Raw genomic sequence first — 15,857 nt, forward strand, 5'->3', positions numbered from 1 at the left:
CTCTCTCTCTCTCTCTCTCTCTCTCTCTCTCTCTCTCTCTTTATGGTCTCTCCGAGGCAATTTTTTTTTCCCTTTCCCCTTTGCAGTCTGCGTGCATTTCACTGTTTTCTTGCTATCTGTCTCCCTGAGTATTATTAGATCTCTGAACCGGAGTTGGTTAGGTGGGTTTGGAATCCTGACTATAGTATGGGGTGATGTTCTCCCCCCCTTTTTTAAATTAGTGATTCATCACTATAGGCAGGGGATAGTGCCTCTGTAAGTCAAAGATTAGAAATAGGTTTTCATGCAAATGGCAATTGTTTTAGCTTTATAATCCTGCCATTACTATTTGGAGAGTTTAAAGTCATTTCTAGTCATTTCATGTGCTCCTGATAACTCACCTCAAGTACAGCTTTTATTTGGCATTTAAGGGCTGACACTCAAACTGAAATTGGTGGAGTTGAGATTATTCCTGCTCCAGAGATCTAGAAATGACATACATATATGCAGATTTCTGTTTTGAAATTGTATGTGATTTGATATCAAGTTTATCTCCTGAAGAAAGTAGCATTTAGGATTATTCTGTGTGGAAAGCCTATTTAGAATCATCCAGTAATTTTAAAAGTACACTGGGATTGGGGCGTCTCATTCTAAATATTATTTTATTCCATTTCTCCTTTAGTAACCTGTGCCGGGAAATATTTCCCAAGAGAGTGCTGGTAACATACTAAATGATTCATTTCGCTCTACAGTTTATATGTGCCTGTGCTGCTTGTGTGTACGTGTGTTTGTGTGAATGCATGTGTTATCCATTAAATGAATGTACTAATAGGTGTTTTATATAAACTCTTAGGGATCAGTTGTATTGTAATTGCTTTACTAATATTAGTTGGTCCTTTGCATCCTTCTTACATTTATCCCATGTTTTTTTTTAAATTCATTCATTTCAAAGGTTGTTACATAATAAGTGGAATAACATAATAATTCAGCATTCTGGATCCTTTCCTCCACCCCCTCCCCACTCCCTTATTCCCCATTTTTGGTGTTTGTTCCTCTAAAGTTGTCAAATATTAGTTTGTTGATTTAAGCACAGCATGCCAAAGGAAAGAGTGACATAAGGTGAGAGGTCATTTTCACCATGCAAGTAAGTGGTAGAAATGATTACATAAAGATGAGGTGTAGAGGTTGTAATAATCTGGTGTGATCCATTGCAGTATTCTGATGCAAACATACCTTGGTATAGGTGCTTTTTGGTTTAAGGAAATAGGAGTTGTCAGAATAAATGTTTAGAAGTGATTAAATCAGTTGCCACTTTCTATTTTGCGAAGAAAATGAGGAGTGATACTTAAAATGTGCTTTAGAGTTCCTTTTTTTGTCCTTCTTGGTACACCATGTTTTTAACTCCTTGGATGAAGAGACCTATAGTGTGACATCAAGGGTAGAGGGTTATAGTTATGAGAGCAGTTTTGCCTCTTGTCTCACTCCCAGATCTGAAGCCTGTGGTATAGAATAAGTAGTCATTCATTTCAAGCATTTTATCCAGAACTATGGGGTTTTCAGTGGCTCTCTCCATCTACTCCCTAAAGAATAAATCTTTTGGGAGGTATTTTTAGACTGATTACTTGCAGTTATCACTTTTGTCATGCATTTTGTGACATTCTACTAATAATGTATTTATTTAAGAAATTCAAATAGTTGCTTAATTTTAAAAAGCATTAAAATGTACACTAATCTAATGGGATTTAGAATGGCTCTTCCTTTATCATGTAGTAAATTGCTCAAACAGGTGAAATTGTACAAGATTATTTTTAAAATCGTATCTTGTTGGACATAAAATGAAAGAACATTTAAAACTATTTGCTCTTTAAAATATGATAAAATGAAATATACAAATAAAATGTGAGTTGGATTTTACATTTCCTTTGCTCAAAACTACTACTGAGGAAAAAAAAAGAAAAGAAAAAGAAAAACCAGATTTAATCAGTAGATTTTTCATTGATATAGCTTCCCAGCTAGCAAAGTTGGGGCCTATTCCTTGGGCAATGATTCTATTATGTGTTCCACTGTGCCCCTCATTTCCCCCCTTTCCCTTAATATTATCACTCCTTTCCACTCCAAACCCATACATACTTAGCAGACAAATCATCTCTCCCTCTCAGTTTTCCAGGACTTATTTAATATCTAATATAAGAATATGCAGACTCAATCTGTGTCTGTGTAAAGTGATGGGGAGAAGTCAGGCAATTAATTCAAGTTAAAACTAACAAATGGGGGGGTGGGGCAAGAAGGGGGCAACCCTTTTGCCTGAAATGTCTAAATCATTTAGACAAGATGAGGAACGTTATTATGGCTATTTGATTTCGTCTCTGGCTAACTTATTTTTTTCCCCTTATTGTTAGATTATTAACAAATCCTTCACCTCTCTCACTACTCCTTCCCCCCACTCCTAGCCCCATTCATTTCCTAGATTCTTGAAGCGGTGTTTTGAAACTGCAAAGTATATGATCCTGTTCACAACGAGACTTTGTTTCTGATAAGGTTATTATCATTAAAAAACACAAAAAGTAAGCATTGTTGCTGTTTTATTTTATTCAGAAAAAGGGAGAGAAAGGGAGAGATGGGGTGGATTCTTGGGAATTACTCTGTTCTCTAGAGCAAGCCAATGCTTAGGTCACTCTTCCTATTTGACATTCAGTATTTGATGGATTGGTGTTGGCTCCACAGTGTCATCTATCAGGTATGTTCTGAGGATGGTTATTTTACCAGGTAAACCACAAAAGACACTCATAGTACTATAAGAAAATTTATACAGAAGTCATTTGAACTGTAAATCTATCAATATAGCCAAAGGAGTATTATTATTAAATATTCTCTGCAAACAACATGTATAGGCAATTTTAACATGGATCACAAAATTTCAGACTTGATGTGAAATAAGGTATAAACGGAATCCTTTTTTTTTCCCTTGTGAGAAGAAATAAACTAGCTGTCTATAAGTACTACCTTTCTTCTTTACCAAACTACCAAAAATCCTTCTCTCTTTTCTGTAAGGGTTATTCTACAGAGGGTTGGCTAGGTGGCAGGACAGACTTTTTGTTGTCTTTACTCTAACTATATGATGGGTTTTCCCTCAGAGTAATAAGGTTTTTATACAGTATTTTAACTTCCAAAAAAGGCATCTAATAGTATGTTGACTGACGTCCCCCCTGTTCTTAAGCCCCCATTTCCTACTCCCAGTTTTGTTTTAAAACCTTCTCCTCCTGTCAAGTGCTATTCAACTAGTACCTTTTTAACCAGATGAAATAAGAAAAGCCAGATACTTAAATTTCGCATGTTTTATTGTTGTTGTTTTTTTAAGATGCCTTTAAAATGGGCCATGCCACTGTCAATATCTTAAGATTGGTAATTTTTTTCCATTTAATGATGATACATGTGGTTTGTTTTAAATAGTGAAGTGGTTTGTACAAAGGGTAATTTCTCTTAAATGAAGTCATTGCTCATAGTGGACATCCTCAGATCGAAAGCAATTGAACTGAAACCTCCATATCAACCTTCTCTGTCTTTAATTAGAAAGTAGTTCACAGCATAGATAGTGATCTGAGCTACTGGCTTTCATACTCAAGATAAAGCAGGGGAAAATAGCCCCTTGCACAAGCCAGAGTTATAAATTTAGGAAACATTAGATAGGCCATAACCATTATGGCCATGTAGAAAAGTTCAATTCTCATTCAAGTTACTTATCTTGTGTTACTCAATCTGATGATTTATCTTTTTTTTTTTTTAATCATGTTCTTTCTTCATGGTTTAATCCAAAGTTGATTTATTACATTGGGCTGTGGATTGGGGTGGTCAATGGTGTCAATAACGTAGAAAAGAATTAGAACAGATTATCTTCATGTCTAAATTGTTTAAAGAATTAAAATGACTTTGATGAGTACATTTCTAGGCGCTGATTGCTGATTGATAAAGAGCCAGTTTTACCATCCTAAAGGGGAGTTCCCTTTTTCATAAAGTCTTAAGCACTTGAGAAACCCTCTTCTTTTCACGTTTCCTAATTTAGGTAAGGGGTTATTATCTGAGTATGTTGGTATATAAGCACTAGCCTTGCTTTCAAAAGTGTGCCTCCAGTTCTGATCTAGGAATGGAGCGTGTGGTTTACTCCAGCAGATAGAGTTGTTTTTTTTTTCCCATTGTATATGTTGCTAACTAGCTCTGATAGAAAATTTTTAAATCTGAATTTGGTTCATGAAAATTCTAAGCATCTGTTAGTTTACCAACCTGAGTTCTACAAAATTTAGTTCTGTCTATTTCATGGCAATTTTCATATGAGAACATACAACCCTGCTTATGCTTGCATGAGCAAAGGAAGTCCATATTACTGATGCTCACTTGCCATCTGCTTTTCTTACAGCTGGGCCTTGAATAATTGTCCAGTAGCTGATGGACTGAGGGTAGACAATCTTTTTAGGGTTTTCTGATTCATTTAACCAGCCTCCCTGCCCCAAGAGGAAACATAATGCTTGTTTATTCGTATTGGTTGGGTAAAAAACAGTGTAGTTTGTCAGGCAAATAATAGTGTTCTGGAAGAGAAAGAAATTGCACCATTGTAAACAAGGTTGATGCATTTGAGCCTAAGGGGGCAATGTGGCACTCTCAGGAAATGTCATCATTTGAATGAAACAAATTTGACAAAGTGTGGGCGTAATTGTCCCATCTGGAGAGACCTTTTAATGTACATGGAGAAATGTCCCAGTGTGCTGTTTAATTCAATTAAGAAAAATAAAGTAAGTTTGATTCATCGATAAAGTTTCTTTCTCACATACACCTTAATGTGAAGAGAGTAACACATCTGTTGGAGAGGACTATTCCGCTCCAGTTACATGAAGGTGACTGTCATTTTCTGAGGACGTGTTTCATCTGGCCAATTCGAGTTGGGGCCATGTTGAAAAAGGTCAGTTATTCTTCACAAAGGCATGAGAAGTACATTGAATGGGCCCTGTTACTCCTTGGTAATTACTCAGGAGAACTGTGAAAGAAGGAACATCTGGAGAGAAGATTCATAGGGGTTTTGGGGAGGAGAACACAGGACTTTAAAGACACTTGACTCTCTTTGGACAGTACTTCTGCTTTCAGAGTTCCCTAGATAATTAAAGTTGGCAAAATGCATCATGCATGGAGAAAATCACAAAGAGCCAGAGACTGCAGGGAGGGGGAGAGATTGGAAAAGACAGAGAGACAGAAAGAGACAGTGACAGAGACAGAGGAGACACATACATAGAGGAGTGAGACAGAGACAGAGGGAAAAAGAGAGGCAAACAAGATGGAAGGAAACAAGGTGGAGACACAGAGCAGATGGGGGGAAGAGAGAGAGATGAGAGACAGAAGGAGAGAGACAGAAGACAGATGGAATAGAGATACTCAGAGTGGCATTTTAGAGTATTTAGTCTTTTACCTGGTGGCAGGTGACACTTGTGTCTTAAGACCAGGAGAGTTGGTTTACATAGTGGAGTGCCAGGGATATTGGGGGAAGGAAAACTGAACTGGGTTAATCTGAATTTCCCGGGGCCAAAGAAAAAGAAAGTGAGCCCTGATTTCTAAACCTTATACCAAATTCCCTCCCCCCAAAATGAGGTGAGAAGCAGCCCCCCAGCCTGGTGAGGCAGGCCCTGGAAGCTCAGGCTTGGGTGCCCAGCATGTCATGATGGGCTTTCTTGAGCAGCAGTCTGCCCTGCCCTGCCAGCGCCGCTGTGGCTCAAAGGTGCACAGGTGATTGATTTATCAGGTGGCAGCCCATGTGTCGAGTCCATGGGCTCTCGTGGGCAACTTGCGCCGTTTCTTTGCCCAGATCAGTCATTTCCCCCTGACTAGCTGAGTGCAGAGGCATTGACTTCTCTTCCCTGGCACTCCCCCTCCTCGTCCTTCAGTGCAGCAGCCCAGTGAATTTAATTAGGGAAAATAGCATATTTAATGTCTATAGTGTGCTGAGCACTTGTAGTTGGGGCCTTTGGTCTTTTGCACTGTAGCAGGCTCCAGCTGAGGAGAGAGCTCACTCTGTTTTGATCCTGCTCTTTTTTGTTGTGTTAAACACATGCAGAATCAAAATTAGGAGCTGTAGTAAGAGCTAAAAGCACACGGAGGGTGAGTTTGGGCTCCCAGTGAGGTAATGACTCTGTGCAGATATGGAACCAGAGTGCATGCTAGTTAGGACTGAAGTAGCACAAGTGTTCCAGTGATGACGAATGGGAACACAAGTGGCTTCACCTTAATAAGGCTGGTGTGTGTGTGTGTGTGTGTGTGTGTGTGTGTGCGTCTGTGGTTTGTTTTTGTGTTGGGGGAGAGGAGAGTGTTGGATTTTTGATCATTGTTCAGCCTTTGACTACATTTTTCTTATCCAAGACCACAGCCATCAAGCCCTTTATCTTCCCTTTTCTCTCTCTGTGAGTATGCCTAGTCCTATCTCTGCATGAGCACCATTATGGGGGTGTTACTCAGCTTTTCCAAGAAGTATCTCAGTCCAGGTTGCTTCCTGGGCTTCCTCTCCCTGGACTCTTATTCAGACTATTTGATAGCAGAGAACTCGGGTCTTTTAAAGATGTGTTTTCAAGATCGAAATTGGGCAGTAAGGATAGACTTGGAAATACGGCACCTAAATTGTTAAGTTTATGCTGTGTTGAGTTGGACTCCATCAGTGACAAATGGCTTGCAAAATTGGGCTGAAAAACTTACTTTAGGTGAGCCCCATGAGGGGCAAGATGTTCCCAGAACTTGGTCAAAACTTCTCCCAAATCAAATGGGCCATTCTCCCTGACCCTCCAGGTGGGCAGGTATATTTATGATATATTTATGATACAGTGCTGGTAAAATACAGTCAGAGCTTCTCTATTATGGTCCCTTCTAACCTACCTGGATCTTTCTTCCCTCCCTGTCAACTGTTTGTCCTGTCTTTAGGATGTAATATGGCTACGAAGTTCAATTAATGGTCTATGACAGGAGAAGGAAAAAAACTCTCTCTTTTCAGATGCAAAGTTATTTACTTTCAAAAGCTGACAGAATAGCACTGCAGGGGCTTCATTTATTTCTGTTCAGAATGTCATTATTCTGTAATGCAGAGGGACTTGGGCATGCGTTGCAGACTTATTCGTGTAATCTTTATTATGCTGGGTGGCTACTTCAGTGTACACCGGCATACGGGAGTGTTTCTGAGGTTCCTACCCCATCCCTGTCCCTTGCGTTTCTGCTGGACTGGGTTCTTGTGTTTATTGCCGAGTACCTAGGTGTGGAAGGTTCACTGCTAAGAGAACATTGGTGCTTCAACCTGGAGTGGCAGGCTCCAGGCCTCCCACCCATGAGAGTGATTGTGTTGCTGGTTGCCTTAATTTGTCCTGTCTCTCCTGGTGTAAAGCAGGTGGTATGGGATTGCTATTTCAACATTACCCTTTTTCTGCTCCGCATCCTCACATTTCTGGAAAGCAAAGGCCATCTACTGAAAATGAACTCCTGGAAATCTATTCTTTTTTTTTTCCATTTAAGCTCTATGACAGGTTCTCTCATAAACATAATCTGTCTAAAAGCGTGTAGTGTTTTTGCTTCACTTTGTCGTGAGCTGTAAAATTAGCAGGAAGAAAGTCACTATTTTCTTTCCATAATAGTGCACCTGCAGAATCTCCTCTTGTAGACCATCTTTCAGAAATAGTGAGCCTCAGGATCTGCTTCGATGACTTCCTGCCCTCATTTTGACCCCCATCCTCAGAATTACTTCCTTATTTCTTTCAACTTTGTGTGTGTGTGCGTGTGTGTCTGTGTGTGCGTGTGTGTACGTGCGTGTGTTTGCGCGTGTCTATGTGTGTGTTTGTATATGTGGTATGTGTTTGCGTGATTGTGTGTGCGCGTGTGTGTGTGAGTATGTGTGTGTGTGTGTCTGTGTGTTTCTTTTGAAAGGTAGAGAAGATATTATTATGGCGCAGATCTTGAGAGACTCAAAAGAAACAAGGCAATAGCAGAAGTACCTAGTTCTCCTTGGACAAGAATGGTTCCTCCTCCCTGCTGAGTCTCTGTTTAGCCCCTAGAAACCTGTATCCCAGATCTCCTTAATTTAAAGTAAACTCTTCTCTGTCTTTGTTAGGGGAAAATAGTTGAGTGTAATTAATAATCACATAGTTGTTGCATAGTTTTTTTTAAATCTAATGCTAAGTCCATGAACAAATAAGAACAGCAAAGTAGTCCTATCATCTCTTCCTAGATAATACCTATTTGACTTTTTAATTTTAAAAAATTGTATTTCAGTCTACTTCGAAATTGTAGGAGTTGGGGGAGAAAGGGAAAAGGGAAAGTACAAGACTATTGGGAAGCGTCAAACAGAGAATGATGGAGTACATTTCCTAGCAGCCAGTTCCAATCCCAAAATCCCTGTTGTGCAGAAGGGCTTTCCAATGAACACAGGAAATGCAGCCATTGCCCGGCACAGTATTAATGATTTATACACGCCGCATCACTGCTTTTGTTCACCAAGCAGGTCCTGGTCGTGTTAATAAAGGAATTTCAGGGAGCAGGGTCCCGGCATGCCAAGCTGTTTTTGCTCAATACGGCAAATGTTGCTTCATAAATCAAAAGAATTTAGTGCTTTACAACCTTTCTGAGCTTGAGTTTTTTTTTTTTTAAATCTGATTCACCTAGGAATATTTTCATTGCTTTTCTATAAAGAATGAATGAAGTCCTGGATGAGATCTCTCTCAGCTGTTTTAGGGTTGATTGGTTAGCTTCACCGTAACATTATGCATCCATTTGTTTCCCATTTGGTGTTTATGCTTTATGGTGTTGTCTATGGAAATGGGCTGACACCATTTTATTAGCATAAAGAGATGCAGATCATATTAAATTCTGTCTTCCTTACTACATATTACCAAATGAAACAGGAAATTCGAGTTTACAGTAAGCAAAGCGAGCAGCTTCCTTTATCTAAAGTCACAGTATGATGACACTGCTGTACAAAAGTGTACACAGTAAAAGAAAACAATGCTTGAAGGGTTTTAATTTTTGTAGTTTTGTTATGTTTTACTTATTTGAAGAAAGAGGATCAACTTTGTCTTAGGAACAGGTGAGAATTCAATTTTCTGAATTCAGCATTTTTATTTCAAAAAACTTTGTCCTTTCTAGACCATTGTAATCCAGCATTTTTTTTGCTTTTCTTTTTAATCTAATTCATACATAAATATACATATATGTATCTCTATCTATAGATAGATAGTTATATCTATATGAGTAGATATATAGACACTCTAACCCAGTATAACTTTACCTTTGCTTTTAATCTGATACATACATATATCTCTGTCTATATCTATATTTACATATAGATATAGACATATCTATATATAAATAGGTATACAGACAGACATATCTATGACGCTGTAACCCAGCATAATTTTGCATTTATTTTTAATCTGATGCACATGTATATACATATATGTGTATAAATATCTGTCTATATCTATAGATATATGTCTATATACATATATGTATGTGTATGTATGTTTGTATTTGTTTCAGGGTATATTCTTCCCCCCCCCCAAATGGTTTGTTTGGGATATCTCTGAGTTCATTTTTTTAGTGAAGTTCACATAGACAAATATATGGTATATTTGGATTTCCACTGCTCATCTTGCATGTTTGGTTTGAATTTTCTTTAATTTTGTTCCCATTGTATTAGAAATGGGAATTACATTAAAACAGGGGACTCAGCAAAAATCCAAAGTAAAATCAGAGTATTTATGTAATGTGAATTGTGTCCCAGTTCTTCTGTCCATTATGATGATATTTTCTTTGAAAAGCTGTAGGGATTTTTTTAGACAAAACATACATCATGTTTTATAGAAAGGAAACATGCCTACCCAACAGAGTTGCCATATTCTTTCTTGTGATGAAAATTACATCTGTCATGGAGTAGAAGGGCTTTTGCTGACAGGACATATGACACTCTCTTGCTAACATTTAAAATTAAGATAGTTTTTGAAACTGTATAGGGTGGTAATCAGCAGTCATGAAATTAAAGCAAATATTTCTTTTGAAATGATTTATCTTCGTGGTCTCTTTTATTAAAGGATGAAGATAGAATATACATAAGTAAATACAAATTTAATTTTTTTCATGCCAAGATCGGTGTATACCATAATGGATTGATGAAGCAGGTGTCCAGCAAATGAGGTTTATGTTTATATTGTACCCTTTTTTATTTATTTGTCCTCTATTATTTGAGTTCGTGAGTATCTCATTGTCTTTAATTATGTCTATGAGGCACAAGACAGCAGTCAACATCTGCTCTATTGTTTCCTTGGTTTACATATAGCTTTGATGAGTTATTAAACAATCTATTTTCAAACAGAAAATAGAGAAACCAGCAGAACACATATTACCTTATTTTGGGAAGGCATTATTATGCCGTTACCACTTAGGGTTTGCACATCCCTTGTGCTTGACCCAAATAAACATTCTTTTATTTGGAAGACTGTTGATTGACATTATAGAAAAAAGTCACATCCCCACCCCCCAAAAGTCAAATTTGTAGCTTATAAGTTCAGTGTGTTAGGAAAATGTAAGAAAATGATATCACTACCATGAACATACTTTACTTTTTAAATATGACTTGGAACATGAAATAATGAATTCTGCAAAGCTATCTTAAGCCTAAAACTAAAAGGAGAGATTTGATATGTTTTGTATTTGGGAGATTTGAGAGGAAATAGGGAAAAAAGAGGAGTTTCTGGCCCACACCTTTAATCTCATGTTTTTTTTTTTTACCATAAACTAAATTTCAAAGTCAATGGTATGTTATATAAAATTACTGTGCCTACAGGGGCCAAACCTATTAGAAAAAGTGTGTGTGTGTGTGTGTGTGTGTGTGTGTGTGTGTGTAGCTCAATAGATTTATCCCCATAGTCCCAAGTATTGAAAAATTTGTCCTCATTTAAAAAAAAATTTACTTTATCTTATAAGAAACATGCAAAGTTGGAAGGGTGAAGGGAGTCTATTGCCAGGTCAGTGGCATTCATAATGGTGTGATTGTTTTAAACTTATTCCTCTGTTTGACTAACTGAAAAAGGTATAAAAGTGAATCTTTAATTTTTCTATGCTCGTGAGAGACAGTTTCCAGGCTATAGGATCCTTTGTAGAGCTTAAGAAGTAGACTTTTGGTATAGAGGTGAGCATCAGGGTGCCCTGAAAGATGCCATACTGGTGGTCATTGATCTTCATAGACACAGGAGCATGCTGACCAAGAATATGTTAGAAGGTTCAACACAAAGGTCCCCCAGGTAATGTCACAGCAAAAATAGACAATCCCCAGTGTTTCTTGCACTGCAAGAGAATACAAGAGAATTCCCAGTCTAGAGGAGTAGTTAGTATTTATTCACAACTCTGTATACTTTATTAAGATTCAGAGGATGCAATAAATATAATTCTGAATATAGAGTGAAAAAGATCTGAGTTTAAATCCTGCCTCTGATGCTGTGTGGGTAACCATGGGCACATCACTTAAAAACTCAGCTTATTCATCTATAGAATAAGGGGATGGGGGGGTTGTAGACTAAATGGTCATTTAGATTATTTTTACACCTCATTCTCTAAATTCATGATCATATCTGCAACTCATAGCCACCAGGTAAGGTGGATACTATAGGTATTCTAATGCCTGTTTCACAGATGGGAAAATTGAGGCTCAAGATAAAAAAAGGAATGTTTTACCCTTGGTCATACAACTGATTAGGGTCAGAGGTGGAGTTCACACCCAATGACATCTTACCCATGGCATGGTATCCATTACATTGTATTTGAAAGTTACCTGGAGGAATCTCCAGAATTGTCCATGGGGCTTATTTCTATAATTGTTGTAGAACTCAGACTACCACCAATTATGTGGAGTGGCTGTAGGTGTTTTAGATGGCTCTGATACCTTATGTTAAGAAGGGGAAGAAAAAAAGAGAGAAGCTAGTAGAATTCCAATGATAACTGAAATTCTGCTTAGGTGAAAAGCAGTTTCTTCACCATTATCTATAGGTTTGGTTCCTTATTCTTGTGTCTGTGTGTAAACTTGCCTCATTGCTTTTATTGAAGGAAAGAGAGACCTTAATCCACTTTCCTCCCTTTCCCCTACTTCATTAAATCAGGGTGTAATATGTGGATATTTATGCTGAATTCTGGCAGTAGATCATGTAAAAAATACTCAATAATTATAAAAATAACAATGAAGTCTCGTTAGTAAGGTAGGCAGATGAAGACAACACTTGCCAGAACGATAAGTGGTACTTGCATTTATGTCCCGTTGGTACTAATACAGCATATGGGGATAAACTATCTTAAAATTTGGGCGTTATTGGCAAATTTCAGGTTGTTAAGGAAACCCCTTCTACTCCCTGGGTTTTCAATCCTAATTTAAAATCTTTGGGTTTCTTTTAGGTCTTTTGTTCTATTTTGGTTCTAAAACGATCATTTGTCTCTTAGAAGAGGTCTCTGCAGAAGTGAAGTTGAGTTGCAACCCTGGAATAAATGGGTAAACTGAAATACATCAATTTCCATATTGAACTCTAGTCAGTGTTGTTGCAGGAAGTATGAACAAACAGTAAATATTTCATGTGATGTTTGTTTGTTTAGTTCAAGTCTTTAGTAGCTGCATGTGCGAAAAGATTAGTTCCTAAAGATCAAGTGATAAACAAGATAGATTTGCAAGCATTTAGGAGAAAGGGAGGGTTGGAGAGATCTCTCTGCCCATAGTCATGGATTTTAGATCGTTGTTTCTGAATCTCTTTGAATATTATTTTGTAATTGTGCATTCAGCATTTGGCATGGAACAAAAACAGCACACTTTGTGTGCAGGGCTAATTAAGAACACTTACCTCCTACTCAGCTTTCCCTATAAATCAATCAGAAGTAGTTCGAACACAATGGAGGCTTACAATGTGCCCCTTTAAACGGTAGTGCCAACTCCTTAGGAAGATCTGGAGTGTACTGGGTTAGTATTGTTATTTCCCTGTTTTATGAATGCAAAGGGCAGGTTCAGAGAAAGACTTTACTGAGCTGACATGTTGGAGCTGACATGTTTTTGTTTTGTCCTACCTTTTGAATGCTTGGTCTTCTAGTGGTGATGGTAAAGTGGTCTCCTCATTGGCTAGAAGTCAGTCTGTATGTTATGCAAATAAGTTCTGCCTTCAGGACAAGGAAAACATCATAGGAAAATGAAGTGCCCCAAACTGACTTGGATTGCTTCAGGAGGTAGTAGGATGTTCATTCTGTCCATTTTTATAGTGAGGATTAGATGACCACTTGTCAGAGATGTTGTAGGTAGTATTCTTGGTCTGGTACAGGTTGGACAAGATCACTTCTGAGGTCCCTTCCAATTCTGTGCTTCTGTTATCTGAACACTAAATCAAATCCAAGTAATATAGTATTTCCTTTTATCCTGATTGAGAGGGGTGTGTGTGTCTGTGTGTGTATACATACCAATTGGGTCAAGAAAAGGAACATGGTTGAATTCCTTCCATTTCTAAACGTAAACACAAGCCTAGGTATTAATTCTCTTGTTTGTTTTGTGTCTTAGCATAGGTATATGTTTCTGTGTAGGCATTTTCATAAATGGCTTAGAATTCTGTGCACAGTTTCGCTGTGCTCTGTGCTCTAATTCATGTTTTAATATCTTGAGGGAAATTCCTCTGAGGAATGAGTTTACAAGTTTCCAACTGGAAAGGGCTGGGGATTGGGAGCGTTCATTTCCTGCCGTGACGTCAAGTTGAATGAGAAGGCCCATTTTAAACAAATGCATGATCATACAGAGGCATACCCTCCAATCTTTTTCCTCCAGCTATGCTACCTCCCATCAGAAGCTCACAGATTAGAGCAGGAAGAGATTGTAAAAGTTATTTTGTCCAAACCCTTCATTTACAAATGAGTAGCTGAGGCTCAGAGAGATTAAGTACCTTGCCCAGAGTCACAGGTGACATGTAGCAGAGCCTACGTGTCAGGCTGACTCCACATATAATGGTCTTTCCACTGTACCACATCATTGTTCAGACCCTGATTGGCTCAGAGTGAATGTAAATAGCACTTGTTTCAGCTTTGACCAGAAACCTTGAGGGTCTTCCCCTCCAAGATTAATTTTTTTTTCCCCTTTGGACTAAGTAAAGAGGCCATGTCTCTGCCTCATATCTTACCTCACCTTAATCACAGAATGGGCATTGCCTCAATACAATTGAGCCCTTTTAAAGACATTAGCTTAAAAAGCCCAAGGTCTCCCACTGCAATCCAGGGCTATCTCCAATCATCCTGATCTAGAGCTTGCTGCTGGACCCAGATGGCCCAGAAGGAGAGGGTGGGGCTGGTGACTTTGCACAGCCCTGCTTCACTTAAATCCAGTTCAGTTGCATGTCATGGAATCACCTCCCATGTCGTGGTCCTCTTCCAGAAGGAAGGACAAACAAAAAACAATTGCTTCTGTAACCACCAAGAACCTACATTTAGTTGGAAGGGGGAGCAGATTACTTATCATTCTTATATCCTCCTCCCTTGCCATAATAGGTCTGGAAAACCTTCAGTAATAACTAAAGTACAAATTGTAGAATCATAAAAAGTCAAAGTTAAAAAGTCATCTTAAAAAAAAGAGTAAGTTGAGAAACAGAGTACAAAGTAATTTGACCAGTGTCACACAGTAAATCATTGAGAGAGCCAGGATTAGAACTCACTTCTCCTTGTTCAAAGTCAAGGGCTCTTGCCATCACATCATGATAGTGTCATCTTTGCTGTTATAGCCAAAGATGGAAATAGATTTAACATCAACCCATTAATCAGTTGTGGGGGCAAAGGGAAGAAACTTTAGATTTTATGGATCTCATTTAATATATTCATCCTTTTATTTCATGAAACCCATTACCACTCTCCTTGTATCATTGTTCAGTTGTTCAGTCATGTCTAACTCTTCATGACCCATTGAACCATGGGATACCAGACCTTTCTATCTCCACTATCTCCTGAAGTCTGTCCAAGACCCTCTTTATAGCCCTTGCTTCAGAGATTCTTAGCTAGTGTTTATGAAATTGCTTTGTTATAGACTGTTTTATACTCAGAGAAATAAAATATAGTCTGGAACATATGTGAGCCAAGCAAACCCAGAAGATATTAATGGGTCTGATTCTCTGAGTTAGGAAATTGTTCCTCTCTGTCCATAGTAACCATCTTTGGCAAACCCAACGAGAATCCAGCTGTGCTGTGCTGTGCTAGCTGCATTTAATTGATAGTGGCACATTAGCATTAAACATACTCAGAAATGACAGAACAGCCATCATGGTGGTCACAGTTGAATGCAAGGAGGAGTTATGACCCATATATATATACCCACAGGTGTAGCTGATTTGAGGGTATAACAGAGTTCAGGAAACTTAGGCAACACATTATTGTCCATATATTCAAAGCATCCCATCCTACCCAGAAAATGTGAGGCAGGGGAGAGAAGGGAGATGTGGTTAAAGCTTCTACACTATAAAGATATGGCCAAAATTCCTGGAAGGGGAAAATGGATAGGAGCTGTCAGAAGCTAGAAGGAAGGAGTTCTTTCCTTTTTCCATGGTTTGGGGGAGAAGAAAAGATTGGCATGGGCACTGGATGACAGTACTTGTGAGCCCTTTCTAGCCAGTATGCCCATGTCCCTGCTTTTTATATACATCCTTGGCTCTTTCACTTGAAGACTTTCCTGAAGATCATAGATTTAGAATTGAAAAGGACCTTAGAAATCATGTGGTCAGATGCATATAATTTTATTTAGATTTGGGAGCTGGATCCCAGAGACTGAATGATTTATTGATGGTCCCCCAGGATTTGAGTTTAGGTTCTTTACCTGTCCA

General features: G+C 38.3%; 1 protein-coding gene across 34 annotated transcripts in view; it reads left to right on the forward strand.

Moving 5' to 3' along the window:
• The window catches only part of RBFOX1 (RNA binding fox-1 homolog 1), a 1,748,893-nt gene that overhangs the window by 1,332,414 nt on the left and 400,622 nt on the right, over nt 1-15,857 (forward strand). The window lies entirely within an intron of this gene.

Source organism: Petaurus breviceps, unplaced genomic scaffold (assembly GCF_028583685.1).
Source record: "Petaurus breviceps papuanus isolate PSGF00001 unplaced genomic scaffold, PetGlider_PUasm1.0 118, whole genome shotgun sequence".
NCBI classification, from domain to species: Eukaryota; Metazoa; Chordata; class Mammalia; order Diprotodontia; family Petauridae; genus Petaurus; species Petaurus breviceps.